This window comes from Bufo gargarizans, chromosome 5 (assembly GCF_014858855.1).
Source record: "Bufo gargarizans isolate SCDJY-AF-19 chromosome 5, ASM1485885v1, whole genome shotgun sequence".
NCBI classification, from domain to species: domain Eukaryota; kingdom Metazoa; phylum Chordata; class Amphibia; order Anura; family Bufonidae; genus Bufo; species Bufo gargarizans.
In genome coordinates this window covers 17,038,269-17,056,455 of record NC_058084.1, presented here as the reverse complement: position 1 = coordinate 17,056,455, position 18,187 = coordinate 17,038,269, and positions in this window count along the sequence as shown.

The following is an 18,187-nucleotide window of genomic DNA, read 5'->3' as shown; positions in this document are numbered from 1 at the left end:
TAAAATGAAAATAAAAATAGGATTGAATGAGGAAGTGCCCTGGAGTACAATAATATATGGTTAAGGGGAGGTAGTTAATGTCTAATCTGCACAAGGGATGGACAGGTCCTGTGGGATCCATGCCTGGTTAATTTTTATGAACGTCAGCTTGTCCACATTGGCTGTAGACAGGCGGCTGCGTTTGTCTGTAATGACGGCCCCTGCCGTGCTGAATACACGTTCAGACAAAACGCTGGCCGCCGGGCAGGCCAGCACCTCCAAGGCATAAAAGGCTAGCTCTGGCTACGTGGACAATTTAGAGACCCAGAAGTTGAATGGGGCCGAACCATCAGTCAGTACGTGGAGGGGTGTGCACACGTAGTGTTCCACCATGTTAGTGAAATGTTGCCTTCTGCTAACACGTTCCGTATCAGGTGGTGGTGCAGTTAGCTGTGGCGTGTTGACAAAACTTTTCCACATCTCTGCCATGCTAACCCTGCCCTCAGAGGAGCTGGCCGTGACACAGCTGCCTTGGCGACCTCTTGCTCCTCCTCTGCCTTCGCCTTGGGCTTCCACTTGTTCCCCTGAGACATTTGGGAATGCTCTCAGTAGCGCGTCTACCAACGTGTGCTTGTAATCGCGCATCTTCCTATCACGCTCCAGTGCAGGAAGTAAGGTGGGCACATTGTCTTTTTACCGTGGATCCAGCAGGGTGGCAACCCAGTAGACCGCACACGTTAAAATGTGGGCAACTCTGCTGTCGTTGCGCAGGCACTGCAGCATGTAGTCGCTCATGTGTGCCAGGCTGCCCAGAGGTAAGGACAAGCTGTCCTCTGTGGGAGGCGTATCGTCATCGTCCTGCGTTTCCCCCCAGCCACGCACCAGTGATGGGCCCGAGCTGCGTTGGGTGCCACCCCGCTGTGAACATGCTTCATCCTCATCCTCCTCCACCTCCTCCTCGTCCTCCTCGTCCTCCAGTAGTGGGCCCTGGCTGGCCACATTTGTACCTGGCCTCTGCTGTTGCAAAAAACCTCCCTCTGAGTCACTTCGAAGAGACTGGCCTGAAAGTGCTAAAAATGACCCCTCTTCCTCCTCCTCCTCCTCCTGGGCCACCTCCTCTTCCATCATCGCCCTAAGTGTTTTCTCAAGGAGACATAGAAGTTGTATTGTAACGCTGATAACGGCGTCATCGCCACTGGCCATGTTGGTGGAGTACTCGAAACAGCGCAACAGGGCACACAGGTCTCGCATGGAGGCCCAGTCATTGGTGGTGAAGTGGTGCTGTTCTGTAGTGAGACTGACCCGTGCGTGCTGCAGCTGAAACTCCACTATGGCCTGCTGCTGCTCGCACAGTCTGTCCAGCATGTGCAAGGTGGAGTTCCACCTGGTGGGCACGTCGCATATGAGGCGGTGAGCGGGAAGGCCGAAGTTACGCTGTAGCGCAGACAGGCGAGCAGCGGCAGGATGTGAACGCCGGAAGCGCGAACAGACGGCCCGCACTTTATGCAGCAGCTCTGACATGTCGGGGTAGTTGTGAATGAACTTCTGCACCACCAAATTCAGCACATGCGCCAAGCAAGGGATGTGCGTCAAACCGGCTAGTCCCAGAGCTGCAACGAGATTTCGCCCATTATCGCACACCACCAGGCCGAGCTTGAGGCTCACCGGCAGCAACCACTCGTCGGTCTGTTGTTCTATACCCCGCCACAACTCCTGTGCGGTGTGGGGCCTGTCCCCCAAACATATGAGTTTCAGAATGGCCTGCTGACGTTTACCCCGGGCTGTGCTGAAGTTGGTGGTGAAGGTGTGTGGCTGACTGGATGAGCAGGTGGAAGAAGAGGAGGAGGAAGCCGAGTAGGAGGAGGAGGCAACAGGAGGCAAAGAATGTTGCCCTGCGATCCATGGCGGCGGAACGACGTGCGCCAAACAGCTCTCCGCCTGGGGCCCAGCTGCCACTACATTTACCCAGTGTGCAGTTAGGGAGATATAGCGTCCCTGGCCGTGCTTACTGGTCCACGTATCTGTGGTTAGATGGCGTTGCGCAGTGCACACTTGATTTTATCGGATACTTGGTTGTGCAGGGAAGGCACGGCTCTCTTGGAGAAGTAGTGCCGGCTGGGAACAACATACTGTGGGACAGCAAGCGACATGAGCTGTTTGAAGCTGTCTGTGTCCACCAGCCTGAATGACAGCATTTCATAGGCCAGTAGTTTAGAAATGCTGGCATTCAGGGCCAGGGATCGAGGGTGGCTAGGTGGGAATTTATGCTTTTTCTCAAATGTTTGTGAGATGGAGAGCTGAACGCTGGCGTGTGACATGGTTGAGATGCTTGGTGACGGAGGTGGTGATGTTGGTGGTACATCCTCTGTTTGCTGGGCGGCAGGTGCCAACGTTCCTCCAGAGGCGGAGGAAGAGGCCGAGGCGGCAGCAGCAGAAGAGGCCGAGGCGGCAGCAGCAGAAGAGGCCGAGGCGGCAGCAGCAGAAGAGGTAGCAGGGGGAGCCTGAGTGACTTCCTTGGTTTTAAGGTGTTTACTCCACTGCAGTTCATGCTTTGCATGCAGGTGCCTGGTCATGCAGGTTGTGCTAAGGTTCAGAACGTTAATGCCTCGCTTCAGGCTCTGATGGCACAGCGTGCAAACCACTCGGTCTTGTCGTGAGCACATTGTTTGAAGAAGTGCCATGCCAGGGAACTCCTTGAAGCTGCCTTTGGGGTGCTCGGTCCCAGATGGCGGCGGTCAGTAGCAGGCGGAGTCTCTTGGCGGCGGGTGTTCTGCTTTTGCCCACTGCTCCCTCTTTTGCTACGCTGTTGGCTCGGTCTCACCACTGCCTCTTCCTCCGAACTGTGAAAGTCAGTGGCACGACCTTCATTCCATGTGGGGTCTAGGACCTCATCGTCCCCTGCATCGTCTTCCTCCCAGTCTTCCTCCCTGACCTCCTGTTCAGTCTGCACACTGCAGAAAGACGCAGCAGTTGGCACCTGTGTTTCTTCATCATCAGAGACGTGCTGAGGTGGTATTCCCATGTCCTCATCATGAGGAAACATAAGTGGTTGTGCGTCAGTGCATTCTATGTCTTCCAAAACTGCATCAGCGCCTTCTGATTCTCAGGAAGCTCGCAATCAAGCAAAGCATGGACATTCTCAGGGTCCATGCGAAAACCAGAAGCGGAGAGAAGAAAACCAAGAAATTGAATCTCCGGAACCGCAAACACCCATATTCCAGTTTAGCGTACAATTTATTCTCCCGCAGAATCAGCAAGACCTGACGTAGGTGGTCCCGATGAGTCTTGAAATCAGGAGAAAAAATCTAGATACACCAGAACAAATTTCCCCATTAAATGATAAAAAATGCTGTTCACAAAATGTTGGAAGACGGCCGGAGCATTCATCAAACCAAAGGGCATAACCAAATTCTCGAAATGACCCTCAGGGGTATTGAATGCCGTCTTCCATTCGTCCCCTACCCTGACTCTGACTAAGGTTGTATGCCCCTCTTAAATCCAACTTAGAAAAAACTTTTGCCCCAACAAGCTGGTTAAGCAGGTCCAGGATCAGAGAAAGCGGATATGGGTCACGAATTGTGATGCGGTTCAGCTCCCTGAAATCCAGACAAGGTCTTAAAGAACCATCTTTTTTCTTAACAAAAACAGCGGCCACAGGTGACTTCGAGGGTTGGATGTGTCCCTTTCTCAGACTCTCAGAGATATAAGCACGCATAGCGACCCTTTCAGATTGGGAGAGATTGTACAAATGTGATTTTGGCAGTTTGGCGCCTGGGAAGAGATTAATAGGGCAGTCATACTCCCGGTGAGGGGGCAACTCCTGGACACCACTCTCGGAAAACACATCCGAAAATTCTGAGAGAAAAGATGGTACAGTCTTGGTAGAAACCTCTGAAAGAGACGCCGTGAGGCAATTCTCTCTGCAAAAGTCACTCCAACCATTTATTTGCCTCGCTTGCCAATCAATGGTGGGGTTATGTTTAGTGAGCCAGGGTAGCCCCAACACTAGAGGAGTAGGCAAACCGCTAAGGACGAAACATGACACATCCTCAACATGAGCATCACTCACAATTAAACGGATATTGTGAACTATGCCCTTTAACGATCTTTGATAAAGTGGAGCGGAATCGATAGCAAAAACAGGTATGTCCTTTCCCAAAGTGCACACCTGGAGACCATGCATTATTGCAAACTGATTATCAATGAGATTGACAGCTGCTCCACTATCTACAAAAATCTCACAATGTTCTTGCTGTCTAGCGCCACCCTGGGAGGTAGGAGAAAACGGGAACTACAAGCAAATGGCAAACCTTTAATTTCCGCATCAACCTTGCCAATAGTAGCAAATGGAAAGTTTTTAGAGTTTTTTTTTTATTTATTATTTTATTTTTTATTACCCTCAGAAAACTCCATGAATCTCCTAGAGGGGCACACATTAGCCAAATGATTTATACCCCCACAACAGAAACAAACCCTCCTCTGAGAGCTGTATCCTCTACTATCAGAGGCAAGCAAACACAGCTGCATGGCCTCCTCCTCAGAGGGGATTGAGAGATTGCCCGTTACCACTGAGGAAGCCAGAGATACTGGCGAAACATGTCGGGGGGCAGATTTAGGTTTTAATAAGCAGTCATGTTCCCACTGTTAGAGAGAAAGAGTGGTCCGGATGGATTACTGTGACCTGTCTGGCACCACCAACGGGCTGCACACTTAGGAGGATAGCAGTGTTGCCAGTACTGGACCTGTCTGGCACTACCAGCAGGCTACACATTTAGGTGGATAACAGTGTTGCCACTGTCTGTATCTAATGATAGCATTTTTAGTTGTGTAGTGGGTTGATGTAACAAATCCTCTCCTACAAATAAAGGACACAACTTGAAAATCAGGTTCCTGTTGATGATCAGCTTGAGCAGGCACTAGCATTCACAGACGTGGTATGGCAAGAGGCTGGCCTTATAGTCTTTTGCACTAATCACCCTGGTAGTGATAAACAGGGGTTAGGTTGGCTCACTGTCACCTGACTGGTACCACCAGTAGGCCACACACTCTAGGTTGTTGCATATATGGGAGTTGCATCTTGTGTTGGAAAACTGTTGGCTGCGAAACAGCTTCTCAAGCCATATAGTGGGATGAAGTCATTAGTCTCCCACTATTAATATTGGATATAAAAAATTGATAATCATACACAGCTGAAAATTAGCTGTCAACAACACTTGCAGACATGGTAGCACAAGTTGTTGCTTCCACATTTTTTGGAGTGAGCGATTGAGCCCATCGCCTCCAACCGGTTATATCCACCATCTCTCACAGTGGATTGTAGACTGTGTTTTTAACACCCTAGTAGGTTATTCTGTTTGTCTATCTGTGTTCTATCACATGTGAATCACAATCATTTAGTGACACTTTTTAATGATTAATATAATAAAGGTGAAGTATTAGTTTGTACTTGGGCCAAGATAGGTTTCTATTGCCCTCATAGGCATTTGTAAATAAAGCTGTGATTTAACCTTGCCCAGGTCAGGTTCTGAATTTATGGATTAATAAGGGCTTTTGCACACAACCGTATGTATTTTGTGGTCCGCAAAAAACGGATACGCAAAAAATATGGATGACATCCATGTGCATTCTGTATTTTGCAGAACGGAATAGCTGGCCCCTAATAGAACAGTCCTATCCTTGTCCGCAATGCAGACAATAATAGGACATGTTCTAATTTTTGGTGGAACGAAAATACGGACATACAGAAACGGAATGCACACGGAGTAACTTTACGGGTCGCAAAAAAAACTGGAACGGACACGGAAAGAAAATATGTTCGTGTGCATGAGCCCCAAGAGTAATTAGAGATGAGCAAAGTATTTAAAAGTTTGATTCGGCTGCTTTCTGGAATTTTACAAAATAATCTGCTTTGTGGCGAATGACTTTGTCACTAAGAGCATTTCTTTGTAAGTAGTATGTGCAATGACAGCGAGCGGCAATTGCACTGCCCCTCGTCACTGTACCCCTCAGATGACGCGTTCATACATGATCGCAACATCTGTTATTAATATCAAAATAATACCTGATCCATTTGCTTGTGACAGACGGCCGCCTTAATTCTGCTTGACGGTCTGGCACGAAATCTTGCACAGCCTGAGATGGTGTCATCACGCCGGCATGGGATTTCGGCCGAGATCTTCAAGCAAGATGGCAGTGACCGGCCCACCGTGAGCAAATGGATCAGGTAAGTATTCATTTTTTTGTGTTTTACACTATTGGTTAAATCAATTCGCTACCGCGAAGCACGAGGAGATTCGGCTTTGCGGTGAATCAAATTTATCCTGAAATTCTCGATTCGCTCAACACTAGTAATAACAATAACACTAATAAGAATAATAACAATGGCAGTAATAACCATAATAATAATAATAATAATAATAATGACAATAATAATGATAATAATAATTATTACTGTTTATATTGAGTCAATATATTCTCGCCAACAGACTGCAGCCAGTGTTGAACTGAAGCCGGTTGACAAGCAGATCTTGTGATGAACTTATCCCTTCAAAAAACAAAAAGGGGACAGTTCAATGTGGAGAACCCCTTTAAAGGGAATCTGTCACCTGCTGTTACCATTTTAAGCTGGCACCATCGCCATGTTCACTAAAGTACCTTATTTCCAGCAGTCTTCTTTTTACTTTATTTAGTTTTGCAGTTTTGATATAAAAGCCCCGTCCTTCTTCCTGTCTGCGGCCAGAAAACTCGCGCAGGCGCAGTACCGCCTGCGGGCTGCGCCTGCGCGATCATCAACGTCCTGAGGGCAACAGCCTCAAAAGTCTCACTGGGCTCGGCGCATGCCCAGTGATGTAACCTGAGCGCTGTTGCCCTCAGGACGTTGATGATCGCGCAGGTGCAGCCCGCAGGCGGTACTGCGCCTGCGCGAGTTTTCTGGCCGCAGACAGGAAGAAGGACGGGGCATTTCTATAAGGTAGACTATGACATGGGGAGGGGGCAGAACCGTTTGCCGGGCTGTAGGAGGTTATTTGATGATCAGGAGGCGTTCTTGGGCACTGCAGGGGGGCGTCACTGGGCACCGGAGAGTGAAAAAAACGCACCTCTGGGCACCTTAGAGTCTCATTAGCATATAATAAAAAGCGCTTTTATATCAAAACTACAAAACAAAATAAAGTAAAAAAAAAGACTGCTGGAAATGAGGTGCTTTAGTGAACATGGCGACAGCTTAAAATGGTAAAAGCAGGTGACAGATTCCCTTTAAGTACAGTAATTAGGTCATGCACCTTGCAGTTTTCATACATGGCTGATTTAAAAGGTTTTTACAGGAAAACTCAATGAATTAATTCATGACAACATTTGGTACCACAATGCATCAGCGGACGCCTTCTGATGGAGATTTTTTGACTCCACAACTTCTCCTCCGAGAAGAGACATATTTGGGAGATGATGATTAGCACTGATGACGTTGCATCAGCGTTTAGAGAAAAAAGGAGTTGGTTATAGGAAGCTGATTGGCTTTATGTAGTTCAGCCGGTAATTGGTGCTTTAGATTGTGCTGAGACTTCCTGCTGGGAGAGGGGGAGAGGCTGCTTTATTTAGAGATTAGGCACAGGAATTACATAACTATTGGAAAGAGCTCACGGTTAAATACTGGTAGTTTACAAGTAAAAGGGGATCAGTCTGTTTGGGAATGACAGTAACTCCCATAGACATAGAGGATTTCTTTTGTTCTCAGTCTTTGTTTTGTTTTTTTATTTTGTTTTTTTTTTGGGGGGGGGGGGGAATTCCAAATCTACAACCCTCTAAGATAGTCATTAATAAAAATAAAAAAAAATGTTGGTCTGAGCTAAGAAATCGCAGGATTGACCTTTAACAATTGGCTTACTTTGACTCAAACAAAATAACAGTGGGAAGGGTGGCCGTTGGCAAATACCTTATGTGGCAGAGAGCCCAGTGGGGCCCCTCAGGCATCATGCTCAGCTGCAACTGTGACCACTCTCTGCACCCACAGCAGTACTGTGCAAAACGGAGAGCATGAGACAGAGAGTACTGTATGACCTCCTGGGTGTTGTCAGAGTCCCTGTGTCGAACTCCACCACCTCATGTCCAACCCTAGGTATTAGCCAGCGTTTCTTTAAGGGGTATGTAAACTTTTGTCTAATCTTTTTAAAGAGATTTTCCTGGATCACCATGTTGATGGCCAATCCTTAGATTAGATCATCAATATGAGATTAACAGTGGTTCCACTCAACTCCCGACTACCACGCCAATCAGCTGTTTGAGGAAGCCGCGGCACTCAAGGGAGTTCCGGTGAGCGCCACTGCCTCCTCACAGCTCGCAAAGTACAGCGCTGTACACTGTATAGTGGCTGTGCTTGGTATCGCAGCTCAGCATCATTCACTTAAATGGGACTGAGCTGCGCCTAGGCCACTGTCACGGTCTCAGTGTGGTTCACTGTGATACGGGTTCCATGTTTCTCACTGTTGTGCTCTGGCATACCGGCTGCGGTTAATGTCATGTATGCTGATTGACAGAATCGACGTGTAGTTTTTGTAACCTGTGTGATCACTGCTCCTTGTATGCTTGTTCTTTCCCTGTCTGGTTCTTGTGGGGTTAAAGTCTTGGTCTGGGTGTGGTCTCTATGCACTATTTAATTCTGTTGCTGTTTGCCAGGGAGTCAGTTGTTCTCCAGCTTTGTTGCGTGCTGGAGCTGTGCACCTTACCTGGGTTTTCTTCTGCCCAGTCTTTGTGGTCATCTAGTAAGACATCAATGTCACCTGGTTTTCCTGGTTCTATGTCCGGTGTGGGTTCTATGTTCCAGGTTGGTGTTTGGTCTGTGACTGCCATGAGTCGTCTTGCATGGAGTCCAGACATTTTCATGTGTCATGTCTAGTTGGTTGTTCCGTGTCTGTTACTGTCTTGTATTGTTTTGCATGGAGTCTAGACATTCCCCTGTCTGTGCCTTCGCCGAGAGGACTCCTGGGTTCTCCAGAGGGAGGACAACGAGTCTGTGAGCAGCTCTGCCTGAGACCGCCAGGCACCCTGTCCGCATGGGATGGGGGGGGGGGGTTCAGGCAGTTACTGGTGTTCTGGTTCCAGTGTAAGCTGTCAGTACTGTGTCCTGTGTGGTGTTCAGGTTCCAGTCATTGTTGTGTGGACAGCTGGTGTTTCTTCCAGCAGTCTCCACAGGTAAGTGGCCAAGTGCACCGGGACCATCCTGGAGGTGCAACAAGTGAGCCTCGGCTAAGTTTATCCCTACCATCTGCGGCTCTGCGAAGAACGGAGCTCACTGGGTTTCTGCTCTTTGGATTTAGCACCAAGTATGCCGGTGCACTTGGTCCAGTGGTATTTCTTGCCACTGGTTCCTTTTCCTGCTGATCCAGTTTCCTACTCACTCTTATGTCTCTGTGTATGCTTGCTTTGGTGTATTCTTCGTTGTGAGATGTTCTATGTGTCAGTTGGGCCCTGGCAAGAACATGAGTCATGTGACCAATGAACGTGACATCACATGGACTAGGATGAGGGCTAAGTGCCTATGAAACGCTGTGGCCTCTTCATACAGATGATTGACCGGGAGCTGGGAATTGGAGCCCCAACAATCAGATACTGATGACCAGGGCTGGCGTCAGCACCCGGCACACCTGGGCAAGTGCCGGGGCCCACTGTGTTCGCTCACTACTGCAGCTGTGTCCTGGTCTTCATTAAACTGCCTGTTCTGAATTCTAGGGCAGCTTACCCCAGCAATGCAGACAATATTCGCCATGTGCACTGCTGGGGTGGGAGGCCCCAGGACTCAGAACAGGGTAGATAGAGTTTCCTACCGGGACCTTCCTGATGTCATCTGTCCATGTGACCAGTGGGGGAGGAGCCGGAGTAGCAGAGAGATGTGTTTCTGTACATAGAAGAGCAAGGCTGGAATGTGGGCAGGCCTAGCTGTGTGTGTCTGTCCCTGTGTGTGTGTGTGTGTGTGTATGTCCCTGTGTGTGTGTCACTGTGTGTGTGTCCCTTTGTGGGTGTGTGTCTGTCCCTGTGTGAGTCTAAGGCATTGCTTAGACTCCATACCACAGTCTAGCCAGTGCCTAATGGGTTACAGTTTAGGCCACCTTCTGGCACATGTTGATAATTCCTTTTTAAACTCCAGTCCATGTCCCCTCAGTACTGGGAATCAGTGGGAGTCATATTAGAAGGTAACAAAAGGTTGGAGCATAACTAAAGGAGGAATTCCCTTTTAATGTCCCCTCTCACCATCGCAAAAGTGTCTGTCCCTGTGTGTGTGTGTCTATCCCTGTGTGTGTGTCTGTCCCTGTGTGTGTGTCTGTCCCTGTGTGTGTGTGTGTGTGTCTCCCTCTGTGTGTGTGTCTCTTCCTGTCTGTCACCATCACTATGCCCACAGTGTTCCTATGCCTTGATGCAGCTGCATCAGGACGTTCTGTGTGGAGCAAGAAGATGGAAGAGGAGGCAGCACCGTCAGCATGGAGTCCATGAGGGAGAGACACAGGGAGGCACACTAAGGATGTAGGTAACACTACCACATGATCTACACTAGTGTTATCTTATCTGTGGTTTTACATAGGACTGCAGGTAACACTACTACATTTTCTGTACTCAGAGAGTCATCACTGTGTTATCTGTGTTGTTACATAGGACTGCAGGTGACATCTACTGCATTATCTGTACTCAGAGAGTTATCACTGTGTAAGGGGGCCCACTGAGACTTTATCGCCCAAGGGCCCACATGAACTGAGAGCCAGCCCTGCTGATGACCTATCCTGAGGATAGACCATCAATATCAAAATCCTGGATAACCACTTTGAGTAGTCATTGACCATGAAGACACATGTAAAAGTGCTCAACACAAAATGGCAGAGTACAAACAGATTGGCTGCAAAGGTATACATACCCTTTAGGTGCCTGGTATGTCAGTGGAAATATGAGAATGTGTGAGAGGCGGGGCCAGGTCGGCAGTGTAGGCCAAGCTTCTTGGGGGTATCGAAGTCTGAATTTTATGGTACTACAGGTCAAGATTACTTTGCAAAGTAAATAAGGTTGACCTTCAAATCAGAACTCAAGGTCCATGGTAAAATACCAAACTTTGTAGTCTTTACCCACAATAAGGGCTCATGCACACGACCGTATGTATTTTGCAGTTCACAAAACACAGATCCGCCCACAAAACAGATGACATCCGTATTGCATCCGTTTCTTTTACCGATCCATTGTAACAATGCCTGTCCTTGTCCGTAAAAATGACAATAATAGGACATGTTCTATTTTTTTGCAGAACGGACACACGGACATACGAAAACGGAATGTACACGGAGTCATTTCAGTTTTTTTGCGGACCCATTGAAGTGAATGGTTCCGCATATGGACCTGTATAAAAACTGAATGGAAAAGGAAATAAAATACGTGTGTGTGCATGAGCCCTAAGGGCGCATTCACATGACCGCGCCTTGTTTTGTGGTCCGCAAAACAAGGATGTCTCCCGTGTGCATTCCGCAATTTGCAGAACGGAAAAGGCGAGTCCAGGGAAGGGCTGGCAGCCTTAGTCCTGGGGGGAAAATCCAGTCAAGTGGCCCATTTTTAGCCCCACCCATTATTAAAATCCCCTCCTACATATAATAGGCCACTCCCAATAAACACTGTACAGCTGACATTCTATAGTTGCGGCCGGTCTCTACACACCATACGGAGAGGGGGGGTCACATTATACAATAAACAGCCGGCTACAGCCAGGAAGCTCCTCCGCTCTCCTCCCTCCCCGGACCCTGCTCAAGGCCTGTGGTTCCCCCCACCATCTGCCACCCGCCAGTGGCCTGCTGCCCCCTTGGTCGTCCTCACCCAGCTCTGAATCCTCCTTCTGCAAATGGCGGGTGGAGAAGCCGGAGCATCTCCTCTCCTACATAGCGCCACCTACCTCTTACATCCAGTGATGTCACCTTTGTTCTAGACGTTCTCTTTCCTCATTTTCTCCATTCAGACCAGACCGCCATGATGATTTTTCTGCCATCTCCCGTCTCTGCAGAGATTGACAAACAGATATTAGTTTCCCACATTTCCATCATCTTCACATCTTCTGAACACCCTTTCCTGCCACCCCCAATACTGTGCCCGCTGTGCCCCCTGTGCCCCCAATACTGTACTGCAGAAACAGTCCCCCTGGAAATACTGCTACCACACAGATAGTGCCCCCAATACTATACTGCAGAAACAGTCCCCGTGGAAACACTACTACCACACAGATAGTGCCCGCTGTGCCCCCAATACTATACTGCAGAAACTGTCCCCCTGGAAATACTACTACCACACAGATAGGTCTGTGAAGGTTCTCATTTATCCAGGTCATGGTATATACAGTATCTGTAAAGAATAAATCAAGGCAACTGGACTTACTGTAGATTTCTTGAAAACGTTTCACTCGTTCTTCCAACGAGCTTTCTCAGAATTGAGAAAGCTTGTTGGAAGAACGAGTGAAACGTTTTCAAGAAATCTACAGTAAGTCCAGTTGCCTTGATTTATTCTTTACAGATATACCACACAGATAGTACCCCCTTCAACAATTATTGGCACTCAGCGCTCTAAAAAATAACTGCACCCAGACACTAATAGTATAAAGATAATGTCCCCCAAAAATAATTGTGCTAAGCTGATACTGTGCCAGGGTGCCCCCCAAAGTAACAGTGCTCCCCAAAATCCCACCAATAGGAATAATTATCTGCCAGAGCACACTTAGTAGTAATAATGCCCCCATAGTGCCCATACTAATAATCATGTTCCTCATAGCCCCCCAGTAATAGTAAAGCTCAGCATAATACCCCCTAGTAGTAATAATTCTCCCCCAGCACCCTCTCCATCAGCCCCCAGTGCCTCTCATCTGCCCCCAGAAGTGTCCATCAGCCTCATAAATATAAAATAAAATAAAAACACTTACCCTTCCTGCTCCTGGACGCCGCCGCTCTTCTCCTCCAATGCGATTTGCATCCTCCTGCTGTCGGCTGTGCTGTGAAGGCTGCCCACAGTGTGACATCACAGAGCGCCTTACGCCTGTGCGCAGCCCTGCACAGCTGACAGCCAGGTACGGTGCAAGGATTTTTGCCAACACAAGCAAAGCTACATTTTTGCGCCACCACCACCACCACTACTAGAACTCGGTGATGTAACATGGAGGGGCGAGAAATGTGACATTGGGGGGGGGGGGGGGGGGTGAAATGTGACATATGGAGGGGGGTGAAATGTGACATATGGAGGGGGGTGAAATGTGACATATGGAGGGGGGAGAAATGTGACATATGGAGGGGGGAGAAATGTGACATATGGAGGGGGGTGAAATGTCAAATGGAGGGGGGAGAAATGTGACATTTCTCCCCTCCATGTCACATCACCCCCTCCTTTTTACATCACCCCCATTGTGTCACATTTCTTCCCCCTCCATGTCACATTTCTTCCCCCTCCATGTCACATTTCTTCCCCCTCCATGTCACATTTCTTCCCCCTCCATGTCACATTTCTTCCCCCTCCATGTCACATGTCACCCCCTTCATGTCACATGTCACCCCCTCCATGTCACATGTCACCCCCTCCATGTCACCCCCTCCATGTCACATGTCACCCCCTCCATGTCACATGTCACCCCCTCCATGTCACATTTTTTATTATTATTATTATTTATTATTAAAGCGCCATTCATTCCATAGCGCTGTACATATGATAAGCGGTGCACATACATAACACAGACAATTGCACTAATCATAAACAAGATGAGTTACAAACTGGTACAGAAGGAGAGAGGGCCCTGCCCGTGAGGCTTACAATCTACATGGTATGGGAGAAGGACAGGTGCGGGTTAAGTTGGTCATGGCGGTATAGAGGCAGCAGGGTCACTGGTTGTAGGCTTGTCTGAAGAGGTGGGTTTTCGAGTTTCTATTTCCCCGCTCTCCTCTATTAATGTTGTGTAAAAAACATTATGCTCACCTGGCCCTGTCAGCCGCAGCTCCCCTTCTACTCTGTGTGGTCCTGGAATCTTCTCTCTGGGCTCCGGACAAGTTGTTGAGGACCTATCCTACTCAGCCAATCAGTGGCCACAGCTGTGTCATGTGTGAGGCCAGTGATTGGCTCAGCAGAAAATCACGTGCATGACACGTGACAAAGCTGCAGCCACTGATTGGCTGAGTGGGAAAGGTCCTACTCCTTAACAACTTGTCGGAGCCCAGAGAGAAGATACCAGGACCAGACCGGCGGCGCGCAAGACATTTCACTGCTTCCTGGTCCTCTGGTGCTCAGCGGGCGGCCGTTTTTTAACATACTTAAGGGCGGCCTGGGGGGCAATTGACTCCCTGCCCCCCATCCCAGCCCGCCCTTGTAGGCGGCCCATTATAGAAATGCCTATTCTTGTCCACGATTGCAGACAAGAGTAGGACATGCTCTATATTTATTGCGGGGCCGCAGAACGGAACTACTGATTAGGACAGCACATGGTGTGCTGTCCACATCTTTTGCGGCCCCATTGAAATGATTGGGTCCACACCCGTTACCCGCAAAATTGTGGAATGGATTCGGACTCATTCATACGGTCGTGCGAATGAGCCTTTAGGCTGATTATAACCTTGAATGTTCAGTGCAGTTTTGCCTCAGGCGGTGGGAGATCCCCTTTTGGCCCAACATGGACAATCTGATGAAATAATTTTAGATTTCTCATTCATTAAAGGTGTTTGCTGGTACTTTTATATTGATGGCCTATCCATTAATATATAAATGTCTGGGGTCCGGCACCGTGCACCTCGCCGACCAGCTTTTCTGCAGTAGCTTCGGCATCAGAATTACACAGCTCTGTCCATTGTGTGGTGGACGGAGATGGTTACCATTCACTTCAATGGGAGCAGCGCTGCAGTAACCAGCTCTGTCCACTGCACAACGCTGATCGGTGGGGATGTGTAACGCCCCAGAGCGGCATTACCACCTTTTGCACCTCTACACTATCTCTTATGGTTAACATAACATCATCTTTGCACTTATTCCTAATCCTGCATAATGTGTATATATATATTTCTATGCAACTGTTATGTTTATGTGTAATGTGCTTGGTTCACCAGCAGATGGCGGCAGTAGTGGCAGAGCTAGTTTGTCTGGAATGGAGCCTTTTTTTTCCATTCTAGCCCCCTCTAGAGAGGGAGGAGTTTAGTTAGTGAAGGTGAGTCTAGTCGACCCCCTGCCAAGGGAGGTTGTGCTGCAGGGAGCTCGTGCCTTCTGGGCGAGCCCTGCCTTAGCCAGCAGAGCACCATTAGATCTGTTGGACCTAGAGGCCCAAGCTACAAGCCTCAGAAGCCAGGAAGTATAGTTCCCTGGATAAAGCAAGACAGAGACAGACCAGATGACAAAGTTAAGTTGCAGCATACAGCAAAGGAAAAGTTCCTATTTAATCCTGTCAGCACAGCAGAGCTAGAGAGCAACTGATGTAGCAGGGCTGAGTGTGTTTGCCTGCCAGAAATTAATGCCAAAGCTTTCTGGTGACCAAGATAAAGTTGGGAGATTGTTGCCTGATGAAAGTTTATTCAAGTAAAGCTGTTGTGAAGTTCATCACAAGGTCTGGACTCAATTTATTTCTTCACACCACCATTCAACTATCCTTTCTCTGCCGTGGACGGCCACGCCTGGTGTTCCAGTGTATCCAGGTAGGAGCACCGTGACAAGTGCAACACCATTAAGGGACATTAGGCCGCCCTACAACACTCTGGCATTCCTACCCTGGGTACCAACCACCAACACCATCTACTGAGGGGGACTCTGTCCCTCGTTGCTCAAATGCAACTGGCGTCACGACAAAACCTCACTTATACCATCTTAAAGGGACCCCAAGTAGTAGCCTCGTTCCTATTGCAGATGAAAGGTGTCACACCCCCACTAATCAGATATCGATGGCCTATCCTGAGGGAGTGATATGACCGTTTTATCCCTTTTTATGCACACTAGTTTATTTGCTTTTCATGTGCTGCTTGGCGCTGAGCACTATATTAAGCACACATACTGTACACACTAATACCGATTCTTTACCGTGTGTTGACCTTGGCTTAGATCAGCTCTAATTTATGATTATAGGCAACTCCACCGATCCTCACTTATTTTTAGTGTACAACACTTTTAAACCCTCTCCAGTTCCAATATTTTTTTACTGGAGACAGGTGCCCTTAAAAGGTATCTTCGACGCTATATAGGTAATGTTATCCAGCTCACCTGGTCGGCGTGTAATATCCAGTGTGCACGGAGTCAAGCCAGCAAGCTCCTGGACGTAGACAAAGTGAAATAGAAAAAGACGATTCCGGCACAAATTTTTGGTTACGACTAAGGAGAAGGTCTCCGAAACGCGTAAACACCTTGTTTGTGATACTGTCCTGCATATGATGTGATTTAATAAAGAGGAAGATTTTATGGGAAGAAAAATTAGTGCCGGAATCGTCTTTTTCTATTTCACTTTATCTTTGAAGCTGGCTGACCTGTTACATGCGCGCTCGGCAGCTGAAGGCGTCTGTGTTGGTCCCATGTTCATCTGGGTCCGCATTGCTGAGAAATATGATGCTTTATTATATGTAAATTAGTCTCTAGGATCAACGGGGGCGTTACCATTACACCGAGAGGTGTAACCCTAACTGCCGCGCCCTCTGCACTTTAATTGACAGGACCAGGTGTGATGACGTTTACACTATCTGGTCCTGACAAAGTGCAGAGGGCGCGGCAGTTACAGAGAGAGCTGAGCCTCTAGGTGTAATGGTAACGCCCCCGTTGCTCCTAGAGGCTCATTTACATATAATAGAACATATTTTTCCTCAGAAATGCGACACATATGAACATGGGACCAACACAGATGCCAGGCGCACATGTAACAGGTCAGCCAGTGTCATAGAGACAAAACTGCTGACAGATGCCCTTTAAACTGCACCCCATATTCAAGATAAAGCCTAACAATGGACTCAAAGAGGGATGATAGCTGCCATTGCAGAAGCTATCGAGTATTGAGCTGGCTTAAAGACGGTATCCCATGATTAACATACAAAATATAGAGATGCAGTACATGACAGTCTCTTTCTAACAATTCTAGAACTATCCCAGCACCGCACATGGATCCTCTCATAAAGCCTCGCTCTAAACACACTTTGCAATCTTCCCAAATAACCACAGTTGTGCAATTCTGTTCTCATTGACTCTTTCTACAATTTCTAGGCTGAGGGGAGCAGATCTTAGATCCAGATGGCCAACCCGTCTCAAAGTGTGATGGGTGCCAGAGGCAATTAACCCTTTCCACAAGTAGTAAAGTCTTAATGCCGTAAATAAGCGATACTTTACTGTCTGAATCCAGTGAATGCCTTGATGGTTCTAGCCCTTCTACGGATGTCTGTTCTCTTTCCCTCAGGGGTGGTCTCTCAGTTAAGTTGTTCTCTGGTAGCTCATCTCAGGAATGGTGTTTCCTGGATGAGCCTTGTATTATCGTGAGAACAGAAGTTTGAGAACAAATAAAGGTGCATAAAGAGTTTAATAAACTATGATAAAAGATATATATATACAGTACAGACCAAAAGTTTGGACACACCTTCTCATTTAAAGAGGTTTCTTTATTTTCATGACTATGAAAATTGTAGATTCACACTGAAGGCATCAAAACTATGAATTAACACATGTGGAATTATATACATAACAAAAAAGTGTGAAACAACTGAAAATATGTCATATTCTAGGTTCTTCAAAGTAGCCACCTTTTGCTTTGATTACTGCTTTGCACACTCTTGGCATTCTCTTGATGAGCTTCAAGAGGTAGTCACCTGAAATGGTCTTCCAACAGTCTTGAAGGAGTTCCCAGAGATGCTTAGCACATGTTGGCCCTTTTGCCTTCACTCTGCGGTCCAGGTCACCCCAAACCATCTCGATTGGGTTCAGGTCCGGTGACTGTGGAGGCCAGGTCATCTGGCGCAGCACCCCATCACTCTCCTTCATGGTCAAATAGACCTTACACAGCCTGGAGGTGTGTTTGGGGTCATTGTCCTGTTGAAAAATAAATGATGGTCCAACTAAACTCAAACCGGATGGAATAGCATGCCGCTGCAAGAAGCTGTGGTAGCCATGCTGGTTCAGTATGCCTTCAATTTTGAATAAATCCCCAACAGTGTCACCAGCAAAGCACCCCCACACCATCACACCTCCTTCTCCATGCTTCACGGTGGGAACC